General features: G+C 35.0%; 3 long non-coding RNA genes across 3 annotated transcripts; all 3 read left to right on the top strand.

Annotated features, from left to right (window-relative positions):
• Window positions 1-1,135: 1,135 nt before the first annotated feature.
• LOC113320874 lies at window positions 1,136-2,644 on the top strand. Its single transcript, XR_003346331.1, has 6 exons — window positions 1,136-1,242; window positions 1,646-1,801; window positions 1,949-2,026; window positions 2,191-2,258; window positions 2,363-2,495; window positions 2,592-2,644. It is a non-coding gene; the product is annotated as an uncharacterized LOC113320874 (long non-coding RNA).
• A 154-nt stretch (window positions 2,645-2,798) lies between these two features.
• On the top strand, window positions 2,799-3,975 carry LOC113320873. The gene is made up of 3 exons (XR_003346330.1): window positions 2,799-2,904; window positions 3,176-3,240; window positions 3,918-3,975. It is a non-coding gene; the product is annotated as an uncharacterized LOC113320873 (long non-coding RNA).
• Window positions 3,976-10,655: 6,680 nt separating this feature from the next.
• LOC113320478 lies at window positions 10,656-14,215 on the top strand. Its single transcript, XR_003346122.1, has 9 exons — window positions 10,656-10,762; window positions 11,164-11,319; window positions 11,466-11,543; window positions 11,708-11,775; window positions 11,880-12,012; window positions 12,110-12,209; window positions 12,311-12,423; window positions 12,695-12,759; window positions 13,433-14,215. It is a non-coding gene; the product is annotated as an uncharacterized LOC113320478 (long non-coding RNA).
• Window positions 14,216-14,636: the final 421 nt, after the last annotated feature.

Below are 14,636 nucleotides of genomic sequence, written 5' to 3'. Positions count from 1 at the left end.
CTAAATCCTTAACTAGAAATTGAGTCCATAAATGTTTGATAACAGAATCACAATGAAATGAACCGTTGCCAGTGATGATAATATCATCAACATAAACTAAGTTGATGTTAATTGAGAACTTAATTTTTTAATAAATAAAGAAGAATCAGCAAGAGATGGGACAAAATCAATAGCTATAAGAGCATCCATGAGTTTGTTATACCATGCTCTTGGTGCCTGCTTCAGGCCATATAAATATTTGCTCATCTTACACACATGAGTTGGATGGTTCTTGTCTTGAAATCCAGGAGGTTGTGACATGTAGACATCCTCCTTTAAATCCCCATGAAGAAAGGAATTATTATGTATAATTGTCTGAGTTGCCATTCAAATTTAACTGCAAGAGATAATACTACTTTTATAGTAGAAGGTTTAACAACTGGACTATATGTGCCAGTATAATCAAGACACTCAGGTTTGTGCCTCTCTATAGAACCATCTGCATTGTATTTAATTTTGAAAACCCACTTATATCCAATTAAGTTCTGAGAAGGATAAGGTGGTACATATGTCCAAGAGTTTGCATCCTTGAGAGCCGTGTACTTATTTTTCATTATTTTTTGCCAAACTGGAACTTTGGAAGCTTGAGAATAACAAGTTGGAGTAGAAACTGCAAGATGAGAAAGATGAGTAGATGAAAGAGCATACTTAGTAGCAAAAAATACATTAGGTTTGAAAACACCATTCTTGGATTTTGTTTGCATAAAATTAGTAATAGCAGTTGTAGAAGCATCAGATGGTATAGTTGAAACTGTGGAGTTGAAAACACTACACTATTTTAAGGCATTTGTAACCCAGGTTTGCAACGACACAAGAACCGTTGCGAAATCTCCGTTGCTAAGTTTTCGCAACGGCGTATATCTGTTACGAATTCAGCAACCGCGCCAGCAAGGTTGCGAATAGCAACTACCCTGGGTTCAAGCGTGTGAAACACGTGTGTGGTCGGGAACACTAGGACTGATAACTACGCCCAAGTCAAACTTCGGTCAAGTATGCTTCTCTTTGTTTCCACCCTTTAGCCAAAGTTGACCTATATCCTGCCCCTTACTCGATTTTATCTTCTTTTTTTCTCCGCCAGACATAGACTCACTCTTTCCTCTCCTCTCCATCTTCATCTTCATCTCCATCTCGATCTGCTCAGCTGAGCTCTTCATTCTCTTCTCAATCTCTGAACTCTATCATCGTGTAGAAGTGTATCATCAGGTATAATCTTTAACAAGTTTCTTAGGGTTTACAGATTTTGATATTTAGGGTTTCAGTTACGATTTTTAGGGTTCGAGACTTTGATTTCTAGGATTTAAAATTTTGATTTAAGTTTATCGAATCCTAGGGTTTCGTTTAAGTTTTTCGGTTTTAGGGTTTGATCTTTGATTTGAGTTTTTCGATTTCACTTGTGAATCTGATTCTTTTGATTTCAGTTTTTCTATTTATTTTTCTCTTTCCATTTTATGGTTTGTTGTTTATCTGAATCAAATACCTTTTTTTTTTCATGTTAGGGTTTGTCAAGATTGAAGAACTGAAGTTCAGTTCATTAGAGTTTTTGTGTAGAGTCTGTAGTCATCTGATGTAGTTGATTGGAAATATTGGTTGCTGTTGTTTTTTGTAGGTAATGACAGTGTTGTATTGTGGTTCCGCACTAGGGTAAAATTTAGGCGGAAAAGTTGGTTATTTTGAATTGCGGGTATGAAGGAACGGCAAACTCTTCGAGATGGGTTCTCGACGTACTTGTCAGATGTTGATGATGATAAATTAGATACTTCAGGTGAATCAATTCTTAAAATTCATATAGAGTAAAGCTTAATTTCAATTTTTGTGTTGATTTGAAACCTGAATGTATTTGTAGATTATAATGATGTAATTTGAACGTGACAAGAGTTCTGATTCGTGTATGGGTTTCGTGCATGTGCAGGAGACTCTATTAAAGGAATCGGTGAATCCTTCATGGATATTATGTCATTTCTTCCTTTTTATTTGGTTACCATCTTGGGTAAAAACTATATCTTTTCATCTTTGTTGTCGGGTAAAAACTCTATCTTTTCATATGTGTTGTCTGAAAAAGTATCTAAAAGGGTGCAAATAAGTATTACTTATTTGTTGTAAAAGTGTGTGGTTAAGGATGGTTGTATGTGTATTTGAATTTGTTGGGTACAGGGTAGTGAGAGAACCACTTGAAAGTATTTCACTGGATCTTGGTTTTAGCAGGAATTCCCTTGCTGAAGGTATATATGTCCCTTGATAGATTTATACTTTACTTCATATATAGCCTGGTTTGCATCTGTAGGTTTTTAAGTGTTTTGTTTTTCTTGATAATGATGACTTAAAGGTCTGGTGGTGAGTACATGTCTTGGTGGTGCATTTCTTGGGTCCATTTTAAGTGGTTCAACAGAAGATGATGTATGGCGTCGTAGGGGTTTTCAGTTGAGTGATTTACCAATGATTATTGGGTCTTTTCTTAGGTAAAATCCTTGTGTTGTTTGAACAATTTCGTTTCTTTGTTTATTAAGTTCAAATGTAGCTTATTAGAAAAGATTTCTTTGACCATATGCTTGCAGCGCGATAACAGAAATCCTGGAAGGTATGCTTCTTGGGAGGTTTCTTGTTGGAACAGCATGGGTGTAGGTCCATATGTTGCTTCTCTCTATGTAACTGAGGTATGTGATTCATTTGTTCGGTACTCTTGAAATTGTTTATTGAGTCTTTGCTTACTGTTAACATTTTCTGATATGAAGTGGCTCTTATTATATGTAAGCAGGTTTCACCTTCTTTTGTAAGAGGTACTTATGGGAGCTTTATCCAGATAGCAGCATGTCTTGGACTTATGTCATCCCTGTTAATTGGAATCCCAGCCAAGGAAATTGCTGGATGGTAAGAAACTTCATGTCGTATTGGTGCTGATGGCATTTCTCAAGTCGTTAATATCTCTATAGATTATGCTCATCTTGTTATTCATACACTTGCTTTTGTGCTCCCTTCATCTGATTTTGGTCCCATCCCTACTCAATCAAATGCTCTTACTGTTGATATTTATCATCTCATTTTATTTCTCTACATTCAATCTTACAAAAAGCTTCTTCCTGGAACTCATAAAGACTCCGCTTCCATATCTGATGTTTGGTCTTGAACATCGTATTTATAGAAGCACCTGGCTAACATACTTTCTCTATTGGTGGACTCAGTGGATGGGGAAGATGAGGAATTCTGGTTAGTATATCTGTATCATCAATTTTATGTTTCTTCACTCGATTTTAACTTGACGAATTCTATCATTCACGTCTTTAGAGCAGGGTTTCGTTAGTGGTCATATTTTATTATATATTTTCCTGTATAAAATGGAAAGTTGTGACGCATTAATAGTTTATCAGAATCATATGATATCGGTGTTAGAAAGTTGAGATATAGATTAAGGGGGTGGAAGTATTTTGAGATGGATGGATAGTACAATTGGTTTTGACTAGGACTCTTTTCTGTATAGTTCATCTCATTATCTCATTATACAGATAGGGATGCAGGTCATTATGTCCTTGAGGTGCATATATGACATAAGCTAACTGTTCAAAAGTGCAACTCTATCATTCAGACTTGCCTTCTCTGGTCAGTTCTGACAAATCTTTTTCTTTTAAGCTTACTGTGCTCACAAAAGAAACTTTTTCTTTGCTTTTATGCTATAACAAAGAATATTCTATTGTCAACCTGGAACCATCTCTCAAAGCTCTTAAAGATAAGCTCTTGACTAAAAAAATGCATCGACTTTGTAATGAACATTGATTGTTAATTGGTAAAGATAGTTTCAGGGCATTGACTGTGTTACATTCTAACTTTTTGCCCAATATTATGAATGTGTGAATTACTTTGATAGCAAATTGCTTGGATTTTTTCAGTGGATTGTGAACTCTCTACAGTTGAGCATATTCATTCATGGAAGCTTCGCTATGGTTATGACCGTGTGAATGATGATAATATGTTTCCAACATCGAGGCCAAGATGACTGATGGTATGTCATATATCTTAAATTACATAGTAGTTTACCAGTTCTTAGTTTCGTTTTTAGTATAGTCAAGACTCAAGATTTTGGTGAATGTTTTGTACTAAATAAAACAAGAACAGTTTTAGGGGATAGTTTTGTGTATTATGCTTGCAAGATGCTACTTCAGCTGGATTACAAGATGATCCCCAAATTCTGGTGCAGATTCAATGTGTTTACAGAACACCAATTATATGCGCAAGCTTTTGTTGTATCATTGTTTTAACCTAGGTCATTGGAAGGAGGATTAGAGACAATGGTAACTTATACAGTTCCCCATATTCATCATTTCCACAGATTTTGCCTGCTTGTACTTATACATCGTATTATTTCTTTATTAGTTTTTGACTCAATCTTTATAAGCATAATGGTTATCTGATTGGAAGAATTTGTGATGCTTTGTTCGCTGGTTGATGAATGATGTTGTGTTATGAGATCAGAAATTAAGGTTGGAGAACAAAGCAGCATCCATTAGGTCCCTTAGCAGCTGCAAGATTTGTAAGTTTATGTAGTATCTCCTTATAGTGATTTAAGTTAGAAGAACTTAGGAATTTAGGAACCAAGTATGTTTCTAATGTGTACACTAGTTTGTTGTGATACTTAGAATACATTTGTATCAAATACTCATACTTTTTGTTAACATCAATTGAAGAATCCATTTTTCATAATATGATACAGTTTTGTATGTTGAATGAATGAATAACATAGTTTTTGTATCTGTGGAAATGATGAATACGGGGAACTGGGTGACTGCAGGGGGGAAATGGATTTTGACCAGGTCAATGAAGACTTGACCTTTTATGTTATGTTGCAAAATATTAACAACACCCTCGATCTGATGCTAAATTAGAACCAGAACCAATAACATTTAGTTCCGGGTAGGGGTATTCCGGTAATTAGAAACAGCTTAGCAACGATAACTATCGGTTGCGAATAAACAAAGTCGTAACGGCACGTGCCGTCGCGAAAAAATGCAACAGCGTGTTTTGCAACAGGTCCTGCCTTTGCAACCCCATTCAGCAACGTCTATATTCCGTTGCTAATCTCTAAAAAATGGTGTAGTGAAATGTCAGATGATGTAGTAGAAGTTTGTGAAGCATAAGAAGTATTAATAATTTCTGGATGACAATCTGATTGAGAAGTATCTAACTAAAAAGTATATGATTGAGAAACCAAGAAAAATGCACTTCACACTTATCTAACAAAAAACTTATCCTGGAATGTAGGGTAAAAAACCACTTCATGAAAAACAACATGTCTAAAAACAAAAACTCTTTTAATGGATGGATCTAAACTTCTATATACCTTGTTGTGAGAACTATAGCCAAGAAAAATGCACTTCACACTTCTTGGCTGAAGTTAATTTGAAGTGTATGGCGTGGACCAAGGAAAACATAAGCATCTAAAAGTCTTCAAACACAAATTGTCAGGTCGTTTATTAAACACATTTATATGGAGGGTCAAAAGACGCTAACCTTGAAGTCTGTTTTGATTACACAATTTGCAGTTGAGAGTGCATCAAACCAATACTCAAAAGATAAACCAGATTATATCAAAAAGGTTCTTCTTGTAGCAAGGAGGTGTTTATGCTTAGATTGACACCCCATTCTGCTCAGGAGAATGTTGACAAGTAACTTCATGTTGAATACCAATGTCTAGAAGAATTTCTTTTAAGGTCTTGTTAACAATCTCCCCTCCACCATCAGTTCTTATAGTCTTAATTTCAAGATTTAACAGATTCTCAATATAAGCTTTGAAATGCATAAACGGGTTTCGAAAATCAGACTTAAGAGTGAGAGATATACCTAACAAAACTTGGAAGAATCATCAATTAAGACATAATAGTGAAATATAACTACAAAAGTAACAGGTGCAGGACCCCATACATTCATATGATGTTGTAGTGGAAATGTAGAAACAGAATAGATACATTAAAGGGTTACTTATATGATTTTATTAGCTGGCATTCAGAAAATTAAGAGGTTTGATACTGATGTCAGAGACATTTATTAACTTAGCAAGTATTGAAAAGGTTTGAAAAGAAGGATGTGCTTGCCTTCTATGCCAAAACAGTTGATGAAGCTTTGGCACATGAAAAAGCAGTAGAAGTATTTGTGGTTGAAGCTAAAGAAGGTAATGTGTCAGAGATCATTCGATACAATCAATTCTTAATGGTCCCTTGAATAAGAATCCTCGTGGTGTGTATGTCCTTAGCAGTAAAACCAGAGGAAGTAAATGTAAGAGAACAATTACTATATCTTGTGAATTTATGAACAAAATCAAGTTTTGTTTAGCTAACGGAACATGAAGTATATGTTATAGATGAAACTGTTGATGTGGTACTAAGATGACTGAAGAACCAGATCGTAAAATAGACATACCTGCACCATTAGAAGTAGTGTCAAATTCACCACCAAAATAAGCTGAAGTAGAAGCAATTTGAAAAGATCAGCTGTCAGGTGATTTGTTGATCCAGAATCCATATATCATGGATTTTCACCTAAGATATTTGCAACAGTAAGCATATCCTAGAGATGTTTAAGAGGATCACGACCTTGATATGCAAAATTCATGCTACTCCAACATTCATCAGCAGGATGTCCATATTTGCGACAGAGATGACATGTAGGCTTGTCTCCAGATGCAAGATCAGCTGGTCTTGTAACATTAGTTGGAAAAGGTGTTGATGGAGTTAGTAAAGTTCCCGATTGTCTACCAAAACCTCTACCAAATCCACGACCTCCTATACTAGGATTAAATCCTCTAGTACCTCTACTATATCCTCTTGCATTGGAAAAGAATGCTCTATAAGTGGATTCTTCATTATTGACAGTAAGATGACTTTGACAAACAATATCCTCACTAAGTAAAAGAGTATGTAACTCAATGCTTGAAATAGTAGGATTGCGAAGCCTTATAGAAGTAGCAAAAGAATTAAATGACCAAGACCAGTTAGTGTGAATACCACAATTTCATATCAGAAATAATATATCCACAAGCAGCTAATTCATTTGTGATCATCTTAATCTCAATAGTGTTAGCAACAATAAAAGAATTACCTTTCTTGATAGTCAATAATTTTGTTCTCAACTGAATTGAATGAGTTGAAGAAATACAAGCAAATTTATCTGAAATACCCTTCCACAATTCATAAGGTGTAGAAGCATTAGCAAAGTAATAAATTAGCATATCAGAAATTTTGGAATTTATCCACATGATAATTGCAGAGTCTTCATCTACCCAATATGTATAAAGAGGATTCTCTACACCGTTGTTAGCGTTGGTACGATTTGTGAATTGAACAGGACATTCATGAGATCTATCAAGAAATTTCATAATCTTGAATTTTCTAATCACAAGTAACATCAGAGATTTCCAGGTGATAAAATAAGAATCGGTGAGCTTCAAAGTAAGCATACTCATCAATTGATTTGTTGGAATTTTAGGAATCGAAAATGAGGTTGGATTTTCCATTAAAGCAGATCTGTAACTTATAAGATTTGAAAAACCAAGAAACAAAATGAAAGATCGATGAAGAAGAAGATGATTATTCAAAATAGCAGAGAAGAGCAGAAGCAACGATGATCGTAGCCATGAGAATTCATCAAGAATTCTCGTCCAATACCAATTGCATGAAAAATACAAGCCAAACATTTACATGTTGCCCGAAGTAGCATTTAATTTGCTTAAGACCGCGCTTAACTCAACTCCCTCAAAAGTATGAACCTAAAGACCAATTGAAAAAAGTAAACTCGTTACTCCATCAGTGACAGAAATTGGCAACTTATATCTCACTGCAAAGAATCTTCCATTGAGCAAAATCTATTTTGTGCAAGAGATTTGTTTACCTTATAATTGGTAGATTGGAAGCGGCACATTAATTCTTCGTGAAGCCAATGACAAAAATAGTGAATGGTAAATACTTGATAAGTGCTCCAACCACCCTAAACGAAAGAGTCTAACCAAAAAAGACCTTATTTGGTGTTACTATGGGTAGACCAAACTCAATCATGCAGTATCTGATAGTCTCCACTTCACGGCTGACCAAATGCCGGTTGAAAAAACGAGAAAAAAAAAACGGCAAATTAAGAGCCGTTTGAGTCTAAAATCGTCAAAACATAATATAAAAATATAAACTAAATATATTTTAGGTATTATTAGATATTTAGATAAATAAGAATCTTATAAAATCTTTCAAAATATTAAAAAAAATAAAAAAAAACTTTGGTGTGGACGGCTAATCAAATGCCGTCAACAATTTTTTGTGTTTCAAAACCGCAAAAAGTGACTCTATCCATAGCCCTTGCTCTAAGGAGTAAACAGCCGTACGAGTAAGTCACTGGGTCCTCAACTATGCTCTCTGATTTCTTGGGGAGAACTAATAAATGTGTTTTTGAAAAGTACAATTCTCGAGGGTTGTTAATAGGTGCTAATTTACTAACGAGTGTACTATTCCGAAGATATATTAGATATATTATGTTAGGAATCGATCAAAAAACGCAACGGAATTGAGTTTTTAAATTTTTTCTAAACAAAACCCAACTTTGTTCATAGATGTTAATAATAGCAAATTGCATTTAAGAGATTTGTGTACCAATTATAAGGTAAACAAATTATTTATTGATTAGGGTTGTTCTCGCGTCGTCTTCTCCAATAAGTTTGGAGAGGATAGGATAACACTTGCTTCTTGTTGCATGAATTGCTGAATGTTTAGATTCATTACTCTTCTTTTCAATTTCTGTTCTTAGAATTGTGAATCATGTTAGTGATTACTTGGAAGTTATATATTTTCTTTGGGAACCCTTTGGGACGACGTGCTCACTTGTTCCCACTTCAGTTTCAGTAATCAGAAGGAATGATGCGTGCGGAGATATCAATTTTCGTAGATTAGTGCTCTATCGAATATAGTGTTGTCGTGTATCTGTATTATATGTATTCTTCCTTTATTCTGTAAAACAACACAATTATATATTTATATAATATGAGAGACTTTCAAACATACTGTATCAGAGAGTTTGGGTTTATTTGTAAGCACTTTATGTGAATATGGTTCTTAAGATTGATAATCTGGATTTGATGCTTCAATTAGGTTATAATCCCATAGCTAAGCAGGCTATAGAGTTGGGGCATCACATCAGCACTCTCTTAGCAGCACTCAAATGAGATGTTGTGGGAGAGTGCATAAATTGACAAATTTGGTTTACTGCAAAACATAATTCAGGTCTGGTCCAATTTAAATACTGAATAGATCCCACAATAGACATATATTTTATAAGGTTAATCAAGAGATCTTCATCATTTACACTGAGTTTAAATGAAGAAGGACAAGGAGTTGAACAAGGCTTCATTCCAACAAGATTAATCTTGTTCAATAAATCCAGGGCATACTTTGTCTAAGAAATAAAAAGACCATTCTTGTTATTTTTAACTTCTAATCCCAGTAAGTAATATAGTTGGCCTAAATCCTTAACTAGAAATTGAGTCCATAAATGTTTGATAACAGAATCACAATGAAATGAACCGTTGCCAGTGATGATAATATCATCAACATAAACTAAGTTGATGTTAATTGAGAACTTAATTTTTTAATAAATAAAGAAGAATCAGCAAGAGATGGGACAAAATCAATAGCTATAAGAGCATCCATGAGTTTGTTATACCATGCTCTTGGTGCCTGCTTCAGGCCATATAAATATTTGCTCATCTTACACACATGAGTTGGATGGTTCTTGTCTTGAAATCCAGGAGGTTGTGACATGTAGACATCCTCCTTTAAATCCCCATGAAGAAAGGAATTATTATGTATAATTGTCTGAGTTGCCATTCAAATTTAACTGCAAGAGATAATACTACTTTTATAGTAGAAGGTTTAACAACTGGACTATATGTGCCAGTATAATCAAGACACTCAGGTTTGTGCCTCTCTATAGAACCATCTGCATTGTATTTAATTTTGAAAACCCACTTATATCCAATTAAGTTCTGAGAAGGATAAGGTGGTACATATGTCCAAGAGTTTGCATCCTTGAGAGCCGTGTACTTATTTTTCATTATTTTTTGCCAAACTGGAACTTTGGAAGCTTGAGAATAACAAGTTGGAGTAGAAACTGCAAGATGAGAAAGATGAGTAGATGAAAGAGCATACTTAGTAGCAAAAAATACATTAGGTTTGAAAACACCATTCTTGGATTTTGTTTGCATAAAATTAGTAATAGCAGTTGTAGAAGCATCAGATGGTATAGTTGAAACTGTGGAGTTGAAAACACTACACTATTTTAAGGCATTTGTAACCCAGGTTTGCAACGACACAAGAACCGTTGCGAAATCTCCGTTGCTAAGTTTTCGCAACGGCGTATATCTGTTACGAATTCAGCAACCGCGCCAGCAAGGTTGCGAATAGCAACTACCCTGGGTTCAAGCGTGTGAAACACGTGTGTGGTCGGGAACACTAGGACTGATAACTACGCCCAAGTCAAACTTCGGTCAAGTATGCTTCTCTTTGTTTCCACCCTTTAGCCAAAGTTGACCTATATCCTGCCCCTTACTCGATTTTATCTTCTTTTTTTCTCCGCCACAGACATAGACTCACTCTTTCCTCTCCTCTCCATCTTCATCTTCATCTCCATCTCGATCTGCTCAGCTGAGCTCTTCATTCTCTTCTCAATCTCTGAACTCTATCATCGTGTAGAAGTGTATCATCAGGTATAATCTTTAACAAGTTTCTTAGGGTTTACAGATTTTGATATTTAGGGTTTCAGTTACGATTTTTAGGGTTCGAGACTTTGATTTCTAGGATTTAAAATTTTGATTTAAGTTTATCGAATCCTAGGGTTTCGTTTAAGTTTTTCGGTTTTAGGGTTTGATCTTTGATTTGAGTTTTTCGATTTCACTTGTGAATCTGATTCTTTTGATTTCAGTTTTTCTATTTATTTTTCTTTCCATTTTATGGTTTGTTGTTTATCTGAATCAAATACCTTTTTTTTTTCATGTTAGGGTTTGTCAAGATTGAAGAACTGAAGTTCAGTTCATTAGAGTTTTTGTGTAGAGTCTGTAGTCATCTGATGTAGTTGATTGGAAATATTGGTTGCTGTTGTTTTTTGTAGGTAATGACAGTGTTGTATTGTGGTTCCGCACTAGGGTAAAATTTAGGCGGAAAAGTTGGTTATTTTGAATTGCGGGTATGAAGGAACGGCAAACTCTTCGAGATGGGTTCTCGACGTACTTGTCAGATGTTGATGATGATAAATTAGATACTTCAGGTGAATCAATTCTTAAAATTCATATAAGTAAAGCTTAATTTCAATTTTTGTGTTGATTTGAAACCTGAATGTATTTGTAGATTATAATGATGTAATTTGAACGTGACAAGAGTTCTGATTCGTGTATGGGTTTCGTGCATGTGCAGGAGACTCTATTAAAGGAATCGGTGAATCCTTCATGGATATTATGTCATTTCTTCCTTTTTATTTGGTTACCATCTTGGGTAAAAACTCTATCTTTTCATCTTTGTTGTCGGGTAAAAACTCTATTTTCATATGTGTTGTCTGAAAAAGTATCTAAAAGGGTGCAAATAAGTATTACTATTATGTTGTGTAAAAGTGTGTGGTTAAGGATGGTTGTATGTGTATTTGAATTTGTTGGGTACAGGGTAGTGAGAGAACCACTTGAAAGTATTTCACTGGATCTTGGTTTTAGCAGGAATTCCCTTGCTGAAGGTATATATGTCCCTTGATAGATTTATACTTTACTTCATATATAGCCTGGTTTGCATCTGTAGGTTTTTAAGTGTTTTGTTTTTCTTGATAATGATGACTTAAAGGTCTGGTGGTGAGTACATGTCTTGGTGGTGCATTTCTTGGGTCCATTTTAAGTGGTTCAACAGAAGATGATGTATGGCGTCGTAGGGGTTTTCAGTTGAGTGATTTACCAATGATTATTGGGTCTTTTCTTAGGTAAAATCCTTGTGTTGTTTTGAACAATTTCGTTTCTTTGTTTATTAAGTTCAAATGTAGCTTATTAGAAAAGATTTCTTTGACCATATGCTTGCAGCGCGATAACAGAAATCCTGGAAGGTATGCTTCTTGGGAGGTTTCTTGTTGGAACAGGCATGGGTGTAGGTCCATATGTTGCTTCTCTCTATGTAACTGAGGTATGTGATTCATTTGTTCGGTACTCTTGAAATTGTTTATTGAGTCTTTGCTTACTGTTAACATTTTCTGATATGAAGTGGCTCTTATTATATGTAAGCAGGTTTCACCTTCTTTTGTAAGAGGTACTTATGGGAGCTTTATCCAGATAGCAGCATGTCTTGGACTTATGTCATCCCTGTTAATTGGAATCCCAGCCAAGGAAATTGCTGGATGGTAAGAAACTTCATGTCGTATTGGTGCTGATGGCATTTCTCAAGTCGTTAATATCTCTATAGATTATGCTCATCTTGTTATTCATACACTTGCTTTTGTGCTCCCTTCATCTGATTTTGGTCCCATCCCTACTCAATCAAATGCTCTTACTGTTGATATTTATCATCTCATTTTATTTCTCTACATTCAATCTTACAAAAAGCTTCTTCCTGGAACTCATAAAGACTCCGCTTCCATATCTGATGTTTGGTCTTGAACATCGTATTTATAGAAGCACCTGGCTAACATACTTTCTCTATTGGTGGACTCAGTGGATGGGGAAGATGAGGAATTCTGGTTAGTATATCTGTATCATCAATTTTATGTTTCTTCACTCGATTTTAACTTGACGAATTCTATCATTCACGTCTTTAGAGCAGGGTTTCGTTAGTGGTCATATTTTATATTTTCCTGTATAAAATGGAAAGTTGTGACGCATTAATAGTTTATCAGAATCATATGATATCGGTGTTAGAAAGTTGAGATATAGATTAAGGGGGTGGAAGTATTTTGAGATGGATGGATAGTACAATTGGTTTTGACTAGGACTCTTTTCTGTATAGTTCATCTCATTATCTCATTATACAGATAGGGATGCAGGTCATTATGTCCTTGAGGTGCATATATGACATAAGCTAACTGTTCAAAAGTGCAACTCTATCATTCAGACTTGCCTTCTCTGGTCAGTTCTGACAAATCTTTTTCTTTTAAGCTTACTGTGCTCACAAAAGAAACTTTTTCTTTGCTTTTATGCTATAACAAAGAATATTCTATTGTCAGACCTGGAACCATCTCTCAAAGCTCTTAAAGATAAGCTCTTGACTAAAAATGTGCATCGACTTTGTAATGAACATTGATTGTTAATTGGTAAAGATAGTTTCAGGGCATTGACTGTGTTACATTCTAACTTTTTGCCCAATATTATGAATGTGTGAATTACTTTGATAGCAAATTGCTTGGATTTTTTCAGTGGATTGTGAACTCTCTACAGTTGAGCATATTCATTCATGGAAGCTTCGCTATGGTTATGACCGTGTGAATGATGATAAATATGTTTCCAACATCGAGGCCAAGATGACTGATGGTATGTCATATATCTTAAATTACATAGTAGTTTACCAGTTCTTAGTTTCGTTTTTAGTATAGTCAAGACTCAAGATTTTGGTGAATGTTTTGTACTAAATAAAACAAGAACAGTTTTAGGGGATAGTTTTGTGTATTATGCTTGCAAGATGCTACTTCAGCTGGATTACAAGATGATCCCCAAATTCTGGTGCAGATTCAATGTGTTTACAGAACACCAATTATATGCGCAAGCTTTTGTTGTATCATTGTTTTAACCTAGGTCATTGGAAGGAGGATTAGAGACAATGGTAACTTATACAGTTACCCATATTCATCATTTCCACAGATTTTGCCTGCTTGTACTTATACATCGTATTATTTCTTTATTAGTTTTTGACTCAATCTTTATAAGCATAATGGTTATCTGATTGGAAGAATTTGTGATGCTTTGTTCGCTGGTTGATGAATGATGTTGTGTTATGAGATCAGAAATTAAGGTTGGAGAACAAAGCAGCATCCATTAGGTCCCTTAGCAGCTGCAAGATTTGTAAGTTTATGTAGTATCTCCTTATAGTGATTTAAGTTAGAAGAACTTAGGAATTTAGGAACCAAGTATGTTTCTAATGTGTACACTAGTTTGTTGTGATACTTAGAATACATTTGTATCAAATACTCATACTTTTTGTTAACATCAATTGAAGAATCCATTTTTCATAATATGATACAGTTTTGTATGTTGAATGAATGAATAACATAGTTTTTGTATCTGTGGAAATGATGAATACGGGGAACTGGGTGACTGCAGGGGGGAAATGGATTTTGACCAGGTCAATGAAGACTTGACCTTTTATGTTATGTTGCAAAATGTTAACAACACCCTCAATCTGTTGCTAAATTAGAACCAGAACCAATAACATTTAGTTCCGGGTAGGGGTATTCCGGTAATTAGAAACAGCTTAGCACGATAACTATCGGTTGCGAATAAACAAAGTCGTAACGGCACGTGCCGTCGCGAAAAAATGCAACAGAGTGTTTTGCAACAGGTCCTGCCTTTGCAACCCCATTCAGCAACGTCTATATTCCGTTGCTAATCTCTAAAAAATGGTGTA

This window comes from Papaver somniferum, chromosome 11, assembly GCF_003573695.1.
Source record: "Papaver somniferum cultivar HN1 chromosome 11, ASM357369v1, whole genome shotgun sequence".
NCBI lineage: Eukaryota > Viridiplantae > Streptophyta > Magnoliopsida > Ranunculales > Papaveraceae > Papaver > Papaver somniferum.
This window is presented reverse-complemented; position numbering and strand designations above follow the sequence as displayed.